The following is a 17,670-nucleotide window of genomic DNA, read 5'->3' on the forward strand; positions in this document are numbered from 1 at the left end:
GAATGAAAGGAAGGCTACCAGAGATTACACAAGGAGAAGGAGGTGGCGTCAAGGGACTCCCTACAGGAAAACAACTAGTTATGGAAAGGACTGAACTCCCAAGAGCCCAGTGGGCATGTGAACAAACAGAGACTATAATTTTAAGGCTGATCCCATGTTATACACCAATTTCATTTCATACAGGAAGCACCAACTATTACAAAAACTGTAACAATTGGGCAGCTGATCCCACACCTTTGCAAGGACAGATCTGGCAGTGTTTTACAAATGCTAGTGTGCCTATATTAACAGATATGCAAAACTGGTTTCTTGGGTCATGGTGACTGGGTTTTCTAAGCAGAGAAGTAACAGTGAAAGAGGAGTTTAAGAGACTTGATAAATTTATAGCCAAGCAGTGCAAGGGGACAGGGAATAACCTATTTGGAACCAAGGCTGATACCCTGCAAGAGGCTCAGCAGTAAACTGTCATTCTGTGCATTAGTTATAAACAGAAATAAAATGGACATTCATGAGCAAGTAGCAAATTATTTGATATACAAATAAGTACTGCCAAGAATTACCATGCTCTCCTATTTATTTCTTCTTTAAAAATTTGCTACCAGTTCTTAGGAAAGTTCACAAATGCAAACTGGATTTGCATTTCAGTTTATTTCTGAGATTTGCCGCTCCTCCCTTTTTTATGGCTTCACAAAGCTGGAAGTCACAAGTGTTCTGAATGAAATTCCTTTGGGTCTCATCGCTGGAATCAGAGAACAAATATCTGGGGGAAAAGGTTATTCTGGAAATCAGGTCTGTTGAAAGGAGCTGACATATGGCACAGTGATGCAGCTTGATTGGTTGTAGCTGTCGTTTTGCAATATCATACAAAGGAATACAAAACTATCTCTTAGCTATGGCAGTCCAAACAAGACTTCTTAAAAATAAATGGTCTTGAAAACCATTTGGTCAATTTATACGGCAATTAGGTATGACTTATTCACTGTACACTTTTTATTCCAGTAATACACAGGGGCTAGAATAACTTGGCTGAAGACTGATAACTAACTTCTGAAAGCTGAAGTATCAGAGCACTATCCTTTCTCCATGCTCAAAAATGGCTTATCTTTAATGACCGCACGAGTTTTATTTCATAACATCTCTGCATGGGCATTCTTGACATATTTTTACATTTTTTCCCTTCAGAGAGAAGATCACCATTAATTTAAGTAAGCTGAGAAACAGTTCAAATGGATGGTTTTGGTTACTCTCCAGTGACATCCAAGTAGTTTATTACATAAGTAGTTTACTGCAGCGAAGTCATTACGCTGGGTCCAGCTACAGAATAGCTTCTGTTTGTTAGACTCAGCTACTATTTAACCACTTTTCTCCAAACATGTAAGCATGCTTCCTTGCTATAGCACACCTTTATTTTACCATTTGTTTTCAGTTGACATTTCCTTTTTTTTATTATTATTTTTAGCTAATATACTGTAGATTATTACATAAGTGATTTATTACAGGTACCTTACAGTATGAGGGGCAAAACTTGTTTAAAATAAATCCAACAGCTACAGTAATCCCTCAGGGCAAAATGTACTTCTACTTAATTTCTCTACTGTGTATTACACACCATATAATTGCTTAAAACAGAAGCTACACATACAAATTTTGCTTGGCACCAAATACCTGGCTTCAGAGAGTACACTCAAGTTACATGCTGTGTTTTGCTACAAATCCATTGCACCACCTAAAGTAATTCAAAGAGATCACTAATAGAAATATTTTGAACTACCTAAAATAAATCAGCAAGTAAGCAAACCACAGTGTTTTGCTAAAGGTTATATTAAAATAAGCCACGGTGTTGCTGAAGGATATTTTATATGTGTATGGCTTTGGCATTCCTCATGTGCTTTTTCCAACGCACTAAATAAAATCATGAGACAAACTTTAGAGATGGAAAATATCTGCTAGATCATTTGGACCATCCCAATGCCAGTTCAGGACTGCTTCCTTTATTTCTAGTGTTTTGTCAAACCTACTTTTAAATATGCTGTATGTTCCAAGTAATGAGATTTCCACTACTTTCCCCTGGGAAATACATTTATATAACAACTTTCTTCCCCAAGGATCCCAAAGTGTTTTATAAAAATATACATACAAATCACTTCCCCACTGGAGTACAATCGCTTATGAGGTATAGGGTGGCAGCCAGGAGGGAAATGATACATAGTTCTCCGCAAATCTATAGCGGGAGGGAAATTCCTGCCCAAGGACAGAGGGGCAAAATCCTATACTTATGACAAATGCTAGGAACTCATAAATGTTCACAGATAGCAAATGGAATCATGGTTTCAACCTACACATGCAGAAATGTGTACCTTAAAAGGCAAAGGCCATCTCAGACAGAATTTGAATGCATGGTCCCAAAGACCTGGGGTAACCCCACAAAATAAGTATGGTACCCTGGCAGAAATACCAGAACAGGGACTGTACTGCTGAAACAGCAGCTGACTTGAGGACTCTGCTCTGGATTGTTCCATCCAAACATACATTGATGGTGATGTTACAGATGGTCTATCCCTAAAGACCCTGGGTGTTCCCAGCTAGCCCAGGTCCACTAGCTGAGAGTCCCCTCATAGCACACGTGTCATTTATGCAGTGCTCGTTTCTGGCAAAGCAGAGCCCACCCATAAACACACCGGGGACCGCATGCTTCTACCTGTGGGCAGTCAGGGGAGGAAGGGGGAACAGGAATCCAGGACGAAGGGACGATGGCTTGGTGCTGGCAGATCGCTGTATTTGGGCCTGAGTGTCGTTGTACATTAAAAGATCAGACAATTATAAGGGCTAGAAAGCAAATAAAGCCAGAAACTACATCATGTTTGGAAGGTTAACCGTTTCCAAGTTCAAACCCCTTGGGTGGAGTTCAGGGATTTTCAGCGCAGATGGTTTGTAGGCAGAGGTTGAGGGTAATGGGAGGGTCAGACCTCATTATCAGCATTATTTTGGTAACCTTTGCTCATCTTCAGGGGAGAATGAGAAAGAACAGGACAGCCTGTGCTCTGGATCTTTCTTCTGTTTGGTTTTGGGCACGAGAAATATTTCCAGATCAGCTCACTGCCAGTGCTCAGCTAAGGATTAGTCTCACATACGGGGCATAAGTAACACATACAAGGGGTTAGAGCATCTTCCCCTCACAAGCAAGGCCAGGCCTAGCTTCTCAGATCCTCTCTACCTGGAAGTACACAGAGTATTGATAAAACTGGACTATATGATCTGAAATAAATCATGTGAGACATTTAGATCTGGATCACAATCATTAAGTATATTTTTTGGATAGATGAACAAAGGAAGTATTTTCCACTTCCCCCCAAAAAAGGGTAATTTTCTGCATTCTCCCAGTGGGACACTGTATCAAGCTGTTTACTCTTAGCCAATGAGCTAACACTGCAAAGCCTTCTGACCTGCTCCATGCATGTTATTAACCTGAAAATATGACTTGTCTGCTGTGCATGAACACCCCATTCTCCCAGGCCACTGTGCAACGTGTCAAGGCCAACCATGGCGTGGCAAACGTACCAGCTACCCTGGCCTTCAGCGACCACAAAACAGACATGTCACTCCTCTCTTCACTAGTGAGCATGTTACTTTTACTTAAAAGGCACGAACGGGGTCTTATCCTAGAAAGAGAATTTAACAGCTCCACGTTCACGCTCCCACGTGAAGGAACTGCTGTCGCCATTTGCCTCTCCATTGTGCCTGCGCTTGTACAGACAGTGACAAGCCATTTGATTCAGTGCTACCAAGAATCTTTGTGCAGAGGTGAGTCTTTGATCCTTCCCGGTGTTGAAGGAACAGAAATGTGATTTCTGAGGGTTTTGCATAACTTTCAAGCTTGTGAGATTATGGATACATAGTACAGTTCCTAAATGTCTACATTTGTTGCCAAGATGGCATTGATAACAATTGTATTAGCAATGCAAAGATGGAGAGATGAGTCATTTTCCTGGGGATTAGCTCAGCTCTTCCAAAGCCTGCTCTAAACAATGAGCTGATATTGTCAGATAAAAACAAGCATGGAACATTACTGAAAAGCAAAACACGTTCCTGCCCTCTCCAAAACCCAGGCTTCAAAACCTGGTACCGCGTTCATGTACAACATTTTGCATATTCACAGCTTTGTCCCCTGAACTTTACACACACACACAAGCTGATACTATGGTCACAGGGATGGGGAGGGGCTGATTCTGGATCAGAACAAGTCAAGACAGGGTCCTGGCCGTTGTGAGCACACTGTGCAAGCAGGTCTGAAACAGCAGGTGAGGCAGCCAGTGCTCTAACAGAAGAGAGGAGTTAATTTTTCAGAAAACACTGGATTACGACATTTTTAATCCTGTCAAGCAGTGATACCTACATACTAAACTCAGTTACAAAAATGATATCCAGGCAGACATACGGCTGCGGAAAAAGGTATAGTGCTCCAGCGGTTTTGCATGACAACAAAATGAGCTGTAACACATTCAGGGTGTTATTGAGTTGTAAACTATGACTGCTCTATTTAGGGGTTAGAAAGTCTCCAATGCGATAGAGCCAAGCAATATTATTTTCCATGGGAGGAGTCATGCAAATGCCCCCACCCTCCAAATTTATTTACTTTGGTTCCAAAGATCCTCCATCACATGTATGCTGAGAAGCTGCCCAGGCTGGACAAGCAGATGTTACACCAACTTGGGAGCCTGACAGCCCATTCTCCAACCATTTCTGACTGCTAAATTATCAGTCAGTGACAAAGCAGCATATTTAACTTAAGAGTTGCCAGAAATCAGATACCCCCACCTTTTTTCTTGAGTAAAAGATCTAGAAACCAGGAGAAAAAGCATTGGCAGTGGTTGATTATACACTTAGAAACAACGTGCTATGCCTCCTTGTACACAGCATGAATATCACGTGAGCCCATCATCGTTATTTATGTCATTAAATTAAACAGGAGTGGTGAAGTATGCTGTGGAGGATTTTAAGCTATGCAAACAATTATAGGGTTCCAACTGTACACATTCATATACCATACTGTCCCAATATTTTATTTTTTAAAAAATAAATTTGGTGGCAATTACATCATCCAAATGCAGAAAATCATGGCACGCAGCTAAAGGAAAAACCCAACAAGAAACCATGCAAAAAACCCCACAAACTAACTCCCTCTAAATTTATCAGTCAATGAAACAAAGAAAATAACCCAACTAATGCAAACTCCTCTTCTAATGCCTGATATCTAGGCATGAAGTCTGCTTCCACAAAGGTGACTATTTTGCAGATAAAATGCTAAACACATATGCGGAAATTAGTCCATTTCAATTGGAGAAAGCATAGCTACAGCACCAAAAAGATGATTCACTTTTCAGTCGACTTGGACTTAGTTAATGGTGGGCTGAGGGATGCTGAACTGTTCTTCCAGCAATGGGTCACATTCGTTTATGCTGTTTCGGAATTTCACAGCGGATGACTGCCTGGAGGAGCTGGGAAGAGCCCGGAAATCTTTGCTACTCTACCAATATTTTGTCAGACAAGATCACTGCTTTACACATTTTTTGAATCCCCATGGCCTTCTATAATACTTGTACATGAACAGCAAACTTCAATCCAGTGCCTGCTGAATTAAACTGCAACTCCTTGCAAGCCTCTGTGAATAGCTTCTGTGAAGCACAGGCTCATAAACACCTTCCTGCAATTCAGAGATCTCTCTTTAATAAATTAACAAAGCTGTCACAGAAGTATAAATGGGAAATCATTTTTTAAAATAGAACCATTTAAGATCACACAATTTCAGAAGCCTTTTGCAACATTTTATAATTCCTTTAGGCCACTGCAGGTCTCCTTTACACTTGTGACGATGCCCCTTTCAATTTGCATTTAAAAGACAGTAAATTGCAGGGTTCATAAACATTTTTATAGTGATTTATTGAAGACTAGAATGTCACTCCTGTTCTTCACACTTTAGCAGTCCTGGGAATCGGCTGCAGGGCTGTATGTGTAATCTTGCTTTACCCATAAACTATTCAAGAACGAGCCAGTTCTGAAACCTATTATTTATTTATTTTTCTTGCTTAAAAGACATTTGTGGCACTATTTTACATCTATATTTATCTTTCAGTTATAAGATGACCCATTTTATTCAGCCTTCAAGTTATAACCAGGTTTCCACAATTTACAAAGTACTTGGTTTGCAAATTAGAACTGTTCAGAGACAGGATTGCATTATGCCAATGAACAAAGGATTCTTTCTCCTCTCTTTTTAATAACACACACAAAATCCACAGACTATTGGATTTATTATCACCACTAGATAACTTCACCATACAGGAATGTACTGAGTTTTTTTTTTTATTATTATTTAAAACCCAAACCACAGAAATGCACAGTAAAACTTCAGCTAGAGAATATTCTAAAGGTTCTGCTGCTTGAAAGACAAAAGCAGGTTAAGTGCTCATTTCAATTGGGCCTCTGATACTCCTATCCTCCTTTGCAGGCAAAGTCACAAAAGAAGGTAAACAGTGCCAAGAAGTGTTGTTTATAAGGGCACTGTGATCTTTCCTGCATCCCAGTGGAGCTTTACCAGGGGGAATCTAGAAACCTCCCTGCACAAATAGTGGGGGGGGGAGGGGGGAGAAGAAAAAAAAAAGGGGGGGGGGGGGGGGGGGGGGAAGAAAGCTTGCACCTCATTTGCCCTTCCAGTGACCAGGAGGGAGTATTTCTTTCTACTTTTTTCACATTACAATAATGGCTTCACAGCTCTTGAAAAGAGCGCTAGTGCAACAGCAAATGGTGCATGACACGCTGAAGCCCTGGTCTTTGTCGCAACAGCTCCGCTCCAAAGAAAGTCCTTCCTTGCCTTCTTTTCCTTGCCATTAACTGTGATGAAATGAGTTTTTCCCCCTTTTGATTCCACCCCCCGCTGTCTATTACAGTCTGACCTGATTGCACTTATGCACAGATTATTTCATAGAGACATGCTTTTATTCAGGTTTGTGAGTTTGCCTGCAAGGTTATCTGTTCACAAAGCAACGCCTCATTCCTCGTATTCATTTTTTTTTGAAATCTGATCTCATTGATAAGAACAAGACCATTCGCATTGCATTTGTCAGATAAGTAGCTCCATGCCAGAGTAATAATTTTTTGTGACTATTGTCAGGGCTCCAGTTAAAATACATCAACCGATAAAAATGCAAGTATTGTAAAAATAACCTTGCATCAAAATGTTGGCCCTCCAGTTTTTCCAAGACACATTATGTCCTTTTCCTTAATACCAATTTATTACAGGCAGAGCATCTTCTCCTTTTCGTAAGTGTTATTTTTAATAATTATTTTAAAATATTCCTATTCCAGCTCTACCATTGGTAGCGGCGAACTTAAAAGGAAATAAGTAGCAGATCAATGTTGCACTGATTGGTTGAATTGGGTTTTGATTAATTTTAATAAAACTGTTTACTCAATTCTGATATGTGACCATTCCCAGCGATAATAAACAGATGAATCACATCACCAGAACGCTCTGAGTAGCAGCACAAGGAGGAAACTGTTAGAACTGCAGTTTAGCATATGTGATCCAACATTAACGAGACTTTGTGATTGCCAAGAATCTGAATATCTTCAAGTTGGTTTGAGAGAGAAAGCTCTACCCCAGCAGCTGAGCTAAAACCGAAGGTGCAGCAGAAGAAACACACACACAGAGGTCAAAGATGTGGGAAGGGGAATAAAAAAAAAAAAAAAAAAGCGTGTAGACAGGAGCCTGGCTTTTTGCAACGCCTTGCCATGGAAAGCTATAAGGGCACAAACGCACCTTCTCACCTGGACAGCGGGGCAACGTTTTATGTAAATATTAGCAGAAGGTGAACGTGAGAAGCGCCGCTTTTCGCTTTCATTGCTGCCTCCCTGCTGCCTGCCCGTGCCCGTGGCAGCCGCACAAAGGAGCGGGTGACGAACGGGAAGGCAGCGAAGGTCTGGCAGGCGGGAGCTGCACTGAGCAGCCCAGGGCCCTGTCTCGGTCTCAGCGCGAGGCTGCCGTACACCCAGGCCTGCAGCTGATAACACTGTAATAGTCCTCCTTTGAGGACTGGGGCTCCTGTGTGCTGATTACTCATTTATCACACCTGGCAGCCCTGCTGAACTATAATTACTCTTCTCTTATCCTGCTGCACTGTCATGTCCGAGAGGAGAAGAGAGGCAAAGGCTCCTGCTAATGACACATTACCCTCTTGACAAGCACTTGAAGGTTTTATTGTAAATATTCAAGATATAAAACATCTGAGATTCCCTTTTTAATTATAAAAAGCAATTTTCCATGCCTCCTGCTCGCCCCCTCCACCGCCACCAATAGTAAAGTTTAGGCGCTGTTATCCTCTGCTTCCTGCAAACAAACCCATTTTCCTTTGTCGCATTAACTCATTGCTAGGAGGTAACTCCGGTATCTCTGTGAAATTATCAAATGTAATGCCTGGAAAATGCGTCATTTGCACACACATCACTCCCCTACAAAAGTTACATTTCTGCCCCAAAAGGAGGGGAAAACGTGCATTTATATTAAAAAATTAGGAAGGGGGGGAGGAGAGAAAAAAAAAAGTCATGAGCAAATGGGCAGTGAGCGAGCTGTTCATTGGATGGCTCTCAGGAGATGTGTCTCTTACTGAAAGAAAAAGCCTTTCATAAACAAAAATTAAAGATATGCGAGTTGTTGTGGTAAATCCAGCCTATTTGCGAGTCTCTAGATGGAGGGCTATGGAGCCAGAGACTTATTTCTCCCCTGCTCTCACCACAGCAGTGAGTTGTAGAGGTTACAGCAGCTAGGAGATTCCCCAAAAGAGCAGGGGATCCTAAATACTGCTATGCGATGTGAAGGACTAAAACCTGGAAGAGTCTTTAATCTGAGACATACCAAGAAAGTCCATTAATACTCCTGCTCCTATATTTTCCTAAGATAGGAGGACATAAAGACACATTTCTTGGGACATCCTTCAACCTGAGTCTCTTCCACGTAGCTTTTCCCTTTCCTATCAATAGGCTGGAGTATGGACACTGAGCATCTTTCTGTCACATTCATCAGTGGTGGTGTGGGGGACCAACCAAAAAATTCCAGAAAAGGCTAGCAGTTGATAATAACCCATTTCAAAGTGTCAGGAAAATATAATCTAAATAAATAATTGACAATTAAAGAGCACCTTGGAATAAGAGCACTAAAAGCATGGATCTGCCAGCTAAACCTTGATAACTGCACTTTCTCTGGTTCACCTCCAATTTTCTGGTGGGCCTGAATCGGTAGATCCCAACACTTGAGATTTCTGCACATTAAGATCTGGCTTTAGATGTTCTTCTACTTGCTTGTGTAGTTTTAATATATACTGTTATCAGATAGCACATAACGCTCCTTTCAGTATTTTGCACAAGTCAGGCTCATTCCAAGGAGACTGTGTAACATTACAAAGATATTGTGAAATGAACTCAGAAAAATGGAAGACTGCTGCACTTTAGTATTAAAATTAGAAACTAGTAGAAGAATTAATGTTCAGATACTTATAAAGTTTGGGACATTTCAGGATTAGCTTTAAGTCTAATGGCCAAAATTCTACAAGTTTCCCCAGAACTTTATGTTCCAAGTGAGAACAACAACATCGGAGCCGACCGTCAGAGTAATCACAGGTTTTCAGTTCAGGAGCCTTGAGGTTTTAAAACCTCAACCAGGATCAAAACATTAGTAGCTGACTCAAGCTTCCAGACGTGGGGGTCTTTCTATTGTAGGAGAAATATTTTGATATATGGTTTCAGAAGAAAGTATTAATTTAATATAAATTGCTTCCTGTTACTAGTACTAAGAATACAGTTATCCAATGACAAGTGCGTTTTAGCAGTTTGAAGCTGCAGTCTGTTTATTGCCTATACACATAGTGGCATACAGTGCTCTAGAAGAGTACAGCAGAATTCCTGGAAATCTTGGAACTTGCTTAACCTTTACTTTTTTCGCTTAAGAACCACGACAGCTAGGCTCATTTCGCTTTCAACTAAAAAAAAAAAACAACCCAAAAAACCAGGTAGCAAAAAAAGCTATAGAAAAAAATAGGATGAAAATAGAAATTAATCCATTTGTGAGCATCCACAAGTGCACCTGCAATTCCCAAGCGCAGTGCATGACAACAAGGGGTCTGAAAGCATTTCAGAGGGACCTGACCGAAGACAGGGCCCTGTGCAAAGGGGATCCACCCTGATTGCGTTCCAAACCTTTGCATTACACTCCCGAGTAGTTGCGGTCTACCACGTACTTGGCTTATTTACTTATTTTCCCTGAATTCTAAGTGTTGTCCACAGTGGGAGATAAGATTACGCGACAGATCCAGGAACCATCCATCAGAAATTGGTGCTTTGGGTTCTTGCCTAGTTTGCTTAACAAGTGTAATGGCTTTGATGGCCATCCTGACAAGACCAGACATGGGTTCCTTGTCAGGAACAAAGTAACACATCGGTGATGGCAGGGAAGCAGCAGTACATTACACGCTGCTGTGGAAATTGCAAACATTTAATGAACATAAACGTCCTGCCAAATTGACATACACGAGGACAGAAAACAGCAGTAATAAAAGTCACTCAGACTCGCGCATAACAACTTCAGGCTGTGCTTGGAGCACGCACATGATTTAAAAAGTGGATACAGCAGCTATTTTCTAACAAATCACATAGATTTGTATATACTACTGACTGCTCTGTAAAGTATGTTGAGATAATTGGATAAAAGTTATTCAGTGCTCTTAGAGGTGGATGATTCAAATTAATATTAGGCTACAAACTGCTGAACCCCCAAACCCCCAATCTAAGTACCCTGTGATTCCTACTTTGGGGTGAAACTGTCATTAGCATTTCACATGTTTTTAACAGAGGAAATTGCAGCAGTTAGGCTTAAAATGACCATGTTCTCCATCTTTTCATGACTATTTTCGGTTCCTAGACTGAAATATTAACAGCCTTGCTGAACCAGAATTATTCCACTTCTCTCGCTTTCTGCCTGCTTCTGTCAGAAAGCCACAGAGCATACAATTGCAGTGCACAGCTAACCATATAATTGATAACTCCCTAGTCTATTCACTGTGAGAATCTGTCAGTTAAAGTCTAAAGACACATACGCACGCTATGAAAATGAACTTACATAAGTCTTCCTGTGAACTGAATGCAGCCAACGCTTTGATGTTTAATTGGCTGGGTCCGGTTTACCAGCGCACACATGTATTTCAGCAGCGGCGCACTGTACTCTGGCTCTTGCTGACAGATCTATTTAGTCGAAAGGAGGTGTATTTTCCCAAGGTAATTGCTCAGAATCATGCTTCCAAAGTCAAACTGATTCAAACTTTGCTTATTCACTCTTTGCAGACACACAAGTAGGACTGTTTGAAAGCAAATGAAAAATCCATAGATCAATGTATGGAGCCTTTCCTACACAGTGCCACAGAGGGAGTCTATTTCAAATAGGGCTGGTTGTCAGCAGCAGTTACTGCCAGCATCTTTTTAAATATACATCTTTCAGAGTAATACAGGTCTTTGAGATAATGAAAGATTTGCAACTACTATATTACCTACCAAGAAGAAATACATATACTTGAGTTGGGTATACTCCCACGCATAGGAATGTTCTTGCTCGGTATGAGGAAAAAATAATTGACAGTTATTCAGCTATTCCTGAATATTTTTTCCTGGACTTCTTCCTCTAATTAATAGGGTATGTCTCATAAAGGGTGATTTTTAGAGACTGGTTTTTCATGTGGGCTTAGTGACTGCATGTGAAAGCCTTTTGAAACCGCTTCCCTATACCTGACATGGAATACACAACCCCAAATTAGTAATTTTGCCCCTATTTAGCTCCAAGTCAACAACTTCAAAAAGCTTAGGCTGTCTCATCACATATATGCCACGAAGCCTGCAGGTAAAACCGATGTCTTACTTGCCTGCATAGCAGAATGGGTTCTAGGTCATTTTCTACTGCCAAAGCAAACAGCTACTCAGAATTTTCTCAAGTTTGACATTAATTTCCCCAGTTTCAACAATCGAGACATATTTGGCTTTCTTTTCTTCCTCTTCCTCACCCCCACGACTATAAAGAAAATGAATTATTTCTAGACCTTTTTGGTGTTTTCCAAGTCACAATTCAAAACCATTTTGGCAAAGTTAAACTCAGAAGGCTTTAGCACTTGAGCTACTCAAGGAAGGACTCTGGCTTATGAAAAAATGTTCATTGCAGTCTACAGTTTTCTTAGGGGGTGAACTGAATGGAGGAAATAAACAACGTTGGCATCCTCATTAGCACTGGCCAGCAGAGGCCCGCACTCCTGTGTTACACCGAGCGTTTGCATCACAGCACCCACAAGCAGCTTCCTCCACCCAGCTGCTTGGATCAGTATCTCTGCTGTGCTGACAATACTTTTTGTAACTGGCAGATTTTAGAGGTAGTAAAACTTGGACAGAAAACACTTTCACCTGTGATGGGGAAAGAAAACACTCATAACATCTTCCTCACCCCCTTGGGATGCAATCCTTTATGGCCTCTAGGTTGTAGATGTTACTGTCAAATTTTCCTACCGTACCCTATCAACCCCTGGACTTTGTCTTTTATTCATCCAAGATTTTAGATGATACTGCAACACATCTGGAGTGAGAGCACCCTGATTATAAGGAAGGATCAGCTGTGTACTCCCAGAATTAAAGCACTTTTCTGACAGCACTCCCCAAGCATCCCTCCAAGCCCTTCATTTTTAAAGCAGGTAATTATACGAAGGACTGGGTAGCACTCACAGCTAGTGGCACAAGCCTTCATTGCCTTGAACACAAGGTACTTCAAAACCTGCAGGGCCTGCTTACAGTCTGTGTAAACATAGGAGTATTTTTCCCCACATATTTTTTTTCTCTTCTGAAAATATAAGCCAAGAGAAAAATATTTTTACAAGGTATTACTACACACTAATGATAAAACTAGCGAGCATTAGTTCCAGGAGAGCACATTTACAGTAATGATGAAAAAGGACATATAAATTATCACTACAGAGCTTCACAGGTCCATTTCTGGGCCAACCATGATTAAATTAACTACGAAAAGACACTTGACACCACCAGCTAACACCTGACTGAATTTGGGAGTCATGTAGGGATCTCACTGCAGACTAGGATGTTAAACAAACCTGCCTTATAATAGCAACCATGTTCATGTGTATTATTTAATACAGTGGGGTGCTTAGTACATGGTTAACGTTTCAACAAAACAAAATAAATTGTGCCTTCATCTCCATCTGTAGCTCTGCTAACAGACTGGAGTCTTTTCAAAATACACGGCCTTGAAAAAATAAATTTAATCTTTTCACAGAGATAGTTTTTCAGGCAGCATAGCATGTTTTAGAGACTCCAACTTCTACTCAGTTAACATGTATATTAATTTGACTCGTCGGATACTCCTATTTCAGCATCTGATCTGGAAGCTGGTTATTCAATTAACTGTTTTATTCCTGTATATTTCAATGCATTTTACTGAACTCAAGAAACTACTTCTTTATCAACTCATTTTGTTAGCAGGCTGGTTTCTTCGTTTGGTTTAATTTAACTTCACTGTAACAGCTGACGTATGGGGATATTAAAAATCTAGGGTACTTCTGCACAAAAACAACTTCTTGGAAATAGGATAAAGACATTCAGAAAAGTATGCTTTCTGCTTAATTTTTTCTTGCCTCTAAAAAACAAAGCTACTTGAAAGAAGAAAGTTAAGAGTAAGTTAATTGCTTAACAAACCATAAAAAACATAGAAAAGAACTAAGAAGAGAATAGGGACATTCAAACTAGTGAAAATTCAGGACTACGTTTAATAATTGGAATTCTTAGGGGCATAAGAATTATATATCAGTTTAAAAGCAACAGTAATGTTTTGAACTTTACAGAAAAAAAAAAAAAAAAACAAAACCAAACCAAAAAACCCCTGTGTCAATCCTTTCCTTCACTGAAATGATAATTCCTCCTCAAAAGACCACAAGCTTCCCATAACGTGTTTTCAGGACCACAGAACTAAACAGAGTTGAAAAAAACCCCACTTTCTTTTATAGAGGAAAAGGCTCAGAAAAACAAGAAATGCCAACACCCCACCCCAGAAATAAACCTGCCATTGTCATATCCTTGTGAGACTGTAGGATAATAAAAGCGCATTGTTTTTTGTTTATCAGATTATGTAAGTTATGAATGTTTTAAAGGAGTGTCTTTTACCCCAGACAGGTTATTTCTGCAGGCTAATTTTTCATAGCCATTTTTCCATCGAAACCTCCAAGCTTCATGAAGATTATATTTCTAGAACAATTCTATTTTTCTTTTTTTATCACCTTAGTACTCTTTTCCCAGCTGTATCCACAGGGGAATGGAAATACCCAATTGCAAACGTGACAGCGCTGACTTCTGCAAAGTAGCTTAATTACTCATTACGAGATTCCATCAACAGAAGCTCCGGTCTGTGGTTTTGTAATAAGTGCTGTTATCTTTCCTTGGATTTTCATTCCTTCACAAAGGGAGATATGGCAATGCTTCCCACATCCACATTTTATATGGAGAGGAATGAGAGAATTTTAATGCATGAATTTGATGTCATTAACAATGCTGACAGCTGTTTAATCCCAGAGGAAACAACAGCTGAGTCCCAACTGCACCAACAAAAAAATAAAAAAGTAAAATAAAATAAATTAACTCTTCAGTGCATCATACTGAAGGTACACTATGAATCAGATGCTTCATGCCCTACCTACAGTTCTTGTCAATTATTTAGTTACGGAATCAGTAACCTCCACTGATGAAAAAACAAAAGCCACTCCATCCCGACTGCTAGACTTCAGTTCAGAGAACAGATTTATTAAATGGTCTTGTTCTGAATTTTCCATTAATAAAAATTAAACCCTCTCTTGGGAATCACAGTGTGAAATAAACCAGCACAACAAATAATAATAATAAGTCTGTTTGTGAGCCTGAGTTCCTGAAAAATAACGTAGAGTAATCCAAAAGGAAGGGATGGTGCGAAAACATTTAAAATGGATCCTCCAGCAGGAATAGAAAATACGATATGGGATATGCTGCAACTCTGTTCCCATTTAATTTTAAATGGAACGTTTAGATACGAGCCAATGACAGCAAATTTGCTTTTGTTCTGTTCCCCCCCACACACACACTACAAGGACTTTTTAAGGGTATAGCATGAAAAGGAGTATTTATAATATGTATATTTAGAATATATACACACATTTCTCCCCTAAGCAATGAAAAAATAGAAGGATTATGTCACCATTTCCCACCTATGTATTTTTTTGAGTTTTGCTAGTGACTTAAATGTTAAAGACACAAGCGATAGGCGATTAAGACGTATCTTTACAATCTGCAGTACTCGTGTAACAGATAAAGCTTTATAAGCCCCGTCTTGGGAAGGCTCCCATGCATTTAGAACACTAGACTTTAAACAGATGTCTAAAGTATTCATGTTATAAACAGCAACATTATATGAATTTAAATCTCGCTCTTTGTCTGACCATCCTCCCTTTAAGAGCAGCTGTTTCCCTTCATTGGGGAGAGGGGCTGCCTGTGCGGCTCGCCCAGGTTCCCCCTTTCCCAGGGACACGGACACCCCTTTCCTCCTGTGTCCGATCCCTGCTCCCAGGGAGGGCTCTGGGGGACCGAGATGCCCGAGTGTGACAGTGTGAGTTGGATGAGCTTTGAGATCTGGGAGATGCAGCGTGTCAGCAGGTTGATGAACTTGAATCCTGGCATCATGAAGAATACAAAGGTCTCCCTATTAGACTAAACGAGACTACTACGGGCACAGAAAATGTGCTACTCAAATACTTTATAACAAGACGTGTGCAGTCATATTTTCTTGCAGTTAATACAGCAGAGGGTGAGGGGAAAACAGATTTTTACCTTTTGATGTTCGGAAACATTTCGTTCTCAATAGGGGAATATTATGTGACAAATGCGCCAGACTTCTTTTTTTGTGGTAATATTGCTCTTTGCAAATGGCACACATCCAATCCAATTGAATGTAATAAAATGAAACAATCTGTGCCATCTTCAATGGGTTTAATCTATACCATGTTAATGAATCCTTAAACAGACGTGCATGATGTTTTCCTGAAATACATGTAGTTACACTGTGCTCAGTATACTTGTCAGCTTGAAAATAATTTCTGCTTGAGAGACCACCTGCTATCATCATCCTATTTAGAAGCAGCTCATATTTATTTGGAAAAGAGAAATAATAGTTAAATAAAGAAGCAACTTCTCTTGCCCAAGCAAGGACAGTAAAATGGCTTGGATGCTCTCTGCACACTCAGGGTTTTTTTTTTTCCCCTGTGGGTTTGTTTTTTTTTTTTTCCTTTTTCTTTTTTTCTCTTTGCACCAGCTGCTTCAAAAAATTCCTGGTGTATTTGTACAAATACAGTAATAGGCAAAAGCTGCTTATTATGAACTCCAAGTGTTCCCTTATTTCCTTTCTGATAAACTGAAATGCTAGAGTTGAAAAGATAAAGTGAGTTATGTTACAGGTTTCAGACATTATGCAATATGGGTTTCATTACACTGTATCATGTAATTTTAAGTATTAAATATGCCATAAAAGCATATTTTATTTGATGAAACACCCAAAACCTAAGTATGCAATATATTTTTTCTTCTATTTAGACTCTGAAAAAATGGAACAAAGAAATACAATGCTTCTACTCCCTAGCATTTATTTGCTTTAAGTCAGAGCAAATTAGATCAACTTTTCCTAAAAGTCACCTAAAAAAAAATCCATATAATTTTAGCAAACGTTATTAGCAAAGACACTACTTTTTGCCCTCAAAAGAATAAAACTATCATTTAATAAGCTTGTGAGAAACTGTACGAACACCAGGCTACAATGTACAGAAGGACACCTAAAGGATGTTCAACCACATAAATCCAAAGTCAACAACCTGAGCAGCTACCTGCACAACTTGGAATGTATGACTTGTCCAGCTGAGTGCTCAATGCTAACGATATGCAGCACTATATTCAAGCTAAATCTGGATTTATATGATTTTCTGGTTTAGTAACACAAGTGCAGGATGAAGTTCACCACCACGCAGAGGAATCAAGAAATACAATGTTCACTCTTAAAGCAATAACCTATTAAAAAATTTGGGGGAGGGAGAGAGGGAGGAAGTTTTACATGCCAGTTATTTGCGTGCTAATCTGGACTACTGACTTGAGAAATTAAATTTTACCATGGCACAAAAGAATTTTTTCTTTTTTGGAAATAAGTACATTTAAAGCACATACTTTGTCAAAATGTAACGTGCAGACTATATCTGTTTTTTCTTAGTTTGTCTGTACTAGAATGTCATAACGTGCAGAAAATTGAATAAATTTGAATTAGTTTGAATACGATCAAAAAAATTAAAAATAATATTTACACTGCTAAGGGGCCCATAACTGTTACTAGCCACCACACTCCAGATATGTATTCTTTTTCTTGATGCATAACAAATTTTATACCAGCTTGCCATTGTGATTAGGTTCATCTCATTGTACACATACATCTTCATTTTTTACTTTTTTTTTTTTTTTCAGAAAAGTCCCTCCTACCTGACAGCAGAAATGACAGAACTTAATAGATTTTTAGATTATTCT

General features: G+C 39.6%; 1 protein-coding gene across 3 annotated transcripts in view; it reads right to left on the bottom strand.

The window, feature by feature from the left end:
• WWOX (WW domain containing oxidoreductase) overlaps positions 1 to 17,670 on the bottom strand; it is a 550,369-nt gene that overhangs the window by 137,863 nt on the left and 394,836 nt on the right. The window lies entirely within an intron of this gene.

The sequence above is a fragment of the Falco punctatus genome (assembly GCF_963210335.1).
Source record: "Falco punctatus genome assembly, chromosome: 14".
Taxonomy (NCBI): Eukaryota; Metazoa; Chordata; class Aves; order Falconiformes; family Falconidae; genus Falco; species Falco punctatus.